Here is a 4,348-nt window from a genome sequence, read left to right on the forward strand (position 1 = left end):
CCTGTGGTGACATACAAATGTACATATGTATGCTTGTCTTATGTAATAAAATATGTACACATATAAACAAACCCACAAGTACATATCTATTAATTGGCTATTACAGCTGGAATGCAAACCCCTGCTGGAGATGAGCGGAAGTCATTTGTTATTATTTTTATTATTTAGATATTTAGGGCACATGCAAATATTATTTAAATTGATTTCGTCTCTCTCTTAGGGTGTCGCACTGGAGCTTATGATTTTGCACTTAAATTTGCATTGCTTTGCTTGTGAACTGAATTGCTTGACATATCCGCGATTATGATTTATTTTAGTTTTATGATTTCATTTTAACTGACCTCATTCTGATTGTTTTTAGTTCATTTGTCATTTGTGTGCGGAAATATATCAACATATTATATATTTACATATATACATCTATAGTGGTCGTTCACGAATCTTATATTGCGCGCCTAATTGGTAAAATCGAAAAATTCGTTAAATCGAATAAATTTTATAAATTTTTATCTTACCGCTAATAAATAACAGAATGTATATATATTTAATTTTATTATTATTTATATCTATCTAAATATCTTTATATTTAGGGCCTTTTTTCTCAAGTAAGTTTTAAAATTTATTTGCCTCTTAAACAGAAATTTTGTTCTGAAAAAATTTTCAAATGCATCTGCCTTCAAACACATTTTTTTTCAGAACAAATTTGTGTTTAAAAGACAGAAAATTAATTTCAATAACAACAATATTCGAACATTTCCGTTTTCTTATGAATAGCCAATTAATCCAAAGTCAATGGTAATTTGTTGTTAAAACAAACTTTTTTATGCAGATAAACAACAAAAATTTAACTACCGTTGATTAAAAAAAACTTTGCTACTGTAAAAATTCACTAGCATTCGTAATATATCTAGAAACATTACTGAGATAATTTTGTTGATTCGTTATTCCGAAAGTGCGTTATACTGAGCGACTACTGTATTTACCGTTACTACCTATATGTACATATACATGTATGTGCAATTTTTACTGCAGAATTATGCCATAATCTGTGTAAACAGCAGCGGAAAGATTCTTTAATAAATTAAGTCGGAGTTATCAGTGCCGACCCACTTTTCTGTATCTGTGGATTTATGACCAGCTTTTTTGGGTTTAAAAATTACTTCATAAAAAACATAAATAATTACGTCAATGAAAACAGAATTTTAGAAAAACTCTGCTTGCTTTTAGAAGAAAGTGGTTGGTGACAAACTGCGCTGAGACGTCTTCAGGAAAGTACATATCTGTGTTCATATGAAATATTTAGTAGCTTATGTCGGTAAGCTGGCTTTAGTATAATACGGCATTGCCTTTATTCTTTAAAGTTTAAATTATGATTCCTAATCATTGCAAGCACTACACACTTAGTTCTCATGATTGATATCTTATTAATTACAGCAATAAAAAACAGCTATAAATAAACAACAAAATGGGCAATGCAGGATATACGTGCATTCGAAGGACGTTTTGCTGGCTTAATATAATTTTATGGGTAAGTTTAATTTAGTTAATATGTATGGACTCTTTAGACGGCGACATTTGTATATCACTCGCCTACTTGTATACTATTTAAAACAGTGGTAAATATGGCGGCCGTCAAAGTTGGCTTACCCAAAGAAAAGTACCTCATAAAATAGAACAAAATGCGTAGGATAACCGCACAGGTTTTCTGCAACTAAAAAGTCTTCTTAATACATGAAGAAAAATATTATTATTTAGTAGGGTGTATGACAAACTACTCTATATTTTGTAAAGTTGCTTCTTTAAAAATCAATAAGGCAAAACTGAACTGACTTTTGTGGGTCCCGAAATTAACTTCCAGTGTAAAATGCAGACATTTCTCTCCGATGGGTGTCGTTGGGGCCGATGTTTTTGGAAACACCCCGATTATCGCATTGCCTAGCGTAAAATTAAATACATATATACCTAGAATTATGAATATATGTTAGTCGAGACCGAATTGGTATTATGTCTAAGGTAGAATGCTTGTAAAAAATTAAAGCAAAATGCACATGCTCTACGTAATTTTCTGAAAAAAAACGATAAACTGAAGTAAATGTTTGAGTTTAACGAAGTGGTATCAAATAAGTTAGGTTAGGTTAGGAATATTCCTTGCTTTAATTCGTAGGCAAATTTGTCCATTGAGAGTGACCTCTACAAATTAGTGACCTCTACAAATTGTAGCCTGCCGATGTCTCTACACTATAGATATTAAAGAAAAATTAATATGGCGGATCTTTATAAGAGCAACAGAAGCCAAATCAACAATTTTTAGAATTATTGTCTCTCTGTTTGTATGTTTGTACGCGCATCACACGAAAACTAATGCATGGAATTGAATGCAGTTATCACCGATCTATTTCTAGAGGCCTAGTTTAAAATATAGCAGGAAAAAATGGTGAGTTGCCACTTGTTAGAAAATTGCAGTTTAAGTAAATTGATAAGGTAAAGCAAATCTTGCAATATGGCTGTCAAAAGAAAGAGGTTTAAGAAGACTTACAGCCGAAAATATTTTTATGAAAGGTCGCCACCTGTTTGAAATTTTTAATTTAATTTAATTGATGAGATAAATTGAATATTGCAATATGGGTATCAAATTGAAGAAGTTTAGGAAAGTTTACTGCCGGATATATTTTTGAGGAGGATTGCCACCTATTTTGAAAATTTGCTGATCTTAAATACATTTTTTATTTCATCCGACCAATTCATTGTGAAGGTGGTATGTGAATTACCTTTGGCATAATTGGAGACTCATCTCAATATGTATGTAGTCGGTTAGCAGTGATTTGATAATTCGTATTTATTTCTCATTTATGCCCTTACCCGGTTTTTTTTTGGGAAAATGATTCTTGATTACATAAATTCATCTCTTGAAAGAGTTTATATTTACAGTACATACATTTGGTACTTATCTACATAACTACATATGTACATATAGGTAGGGTGGTAAAAAAAAAGAAGTTTAATATGGTAAGCTCTCGCCCCTATGGTTTATCTAAATGCATAAAAGAATAACCGTATTTTATGTTAAAAAAAAGATATTTAGAACTGCCTCAAAGCCCATGAAGTTTTCCATATGGAGAAAACACTTAGAATTCTTGAAAATCAACATCGAAAAGATCGCAAAACTCTGTTTCTCTTCAAGAGCCTTCCAATAATAATATCCAATTGTTTATTTTACCATTTTAAAATACTAACGACTTTTTATGGGTCACCCCTATTGCGGTTTTTGGGGTATCTTTATAAAATAGTTTACACTAAAAAAATGGTTAAATAAAAAATTGGGTATTGTTATTGGAAGTCTCCTGAAGTGAAACAAATCTTTTTTCTTTTAACACAAAAATACGAATATTCTTTTTGCATTTCAACAAAATCCCATTGGTGAAAGCGTAACATTTTAAACCTTTCATTACCCCCCCCCCCCCCCCNGTTTTGGAACACCCTAATGCACATGCATATGTTAAAAGGCTAATAAGTTTTCAATGCCAGCCTCACATTTTCCCACACATTGAAATACGATTTTTGAATAATGAGAATTGTGTTGATGCTTTAATGAGCCAAAATGACGATGCGCTTGACGGCAGGTAATTACGTACATATACATATATGTACATATGTATGTGTGTAGCTGAAGTGTTGTTCACCTTTTCTTGCCACCAATGCCTGCAAACATACATACATTCATACATATAGATGCGTCTGCAGCGGAAATTGATGTGTTTTCCGATTTTCGAACTATATACACTAACTATAATGCGCGGCAATAGCAACAATAATGCACCCAATAAGTTAACAAAGCAGAGCATAAGAAAATGTCTGTGAGAATGGAGGCGTGCATGATTGAATACAATGGACACCGAAACCGGCGTCAACACCAGCATAGCATTGTGTAAACTTTATAGACTTTGCTGGCATGTGAGATATGTACATAAGTATGTACATATGTATGTATGTACGTATGGAGTTGCAATGACGGTCGGCGACGTGTCGCTGCTAATGAGCGCTGCACATGCAATACTTCATTTAATGATTATATTTGAATGAAAATTACAATGAATTTACTCTACTTGATTAAGTTTGCTTTGCATAAGCTGCCCAATTTGGCAGAGTAGCGATTGTTTTTTTTTTTAGTAAAAAAACGTGTCGCCACAATTGCCTCAGCGGCTTAAAATTGGGCAAATGCATTTCTTTGCAACTCATTAGAACGCACAAAAAGACACTTAACATTCTCAAGCAATTCCGCAATCAAACTTTTTTTTTTCGTTTTTTTTTTCAGCTTTGCAGTTGCGCTTTTCTTGGTGTCGGAGTCTGG

General features: G+C 32.6%; 1 long non-coding RNA gene across 1 annotated transcript; it reads left to right on the forward strand.

The window, feature by feature from the left end:
* The first annotated feature begins 1,211 nt into the window (after positions 1-1,211).
* On the forward strand, positions 1,212-4,348 carry LOC108381647 (uncharacterized). Its single transcript, XR_001849640.1, has 3 exons — positions 1,212-1,315; positions 1,435-1,528; positions 4,313-4,348. It is a non-coding gene; the product is annotated as an uncharacterized LOC108381647 (long non-coding RNA).

Source organism: Rhagoletis zephyria, unplaced genomic scaffold (assembly GCF_001687245.7).
Source record: "Rhagoletis zephyria isolate East Lansing unplaced genomic scaffold, Rhagoletis_zephyria_1.1 Rzeph_scaffold_23262, whole genome shotgun sequence".
Classification (NCBI taxonomy): Eukaryota; Metazoa; Arthropoda; class Insecta; order Diptera; family Tephritidae; genus Rhagoletis; species Rhagoletis zephyria.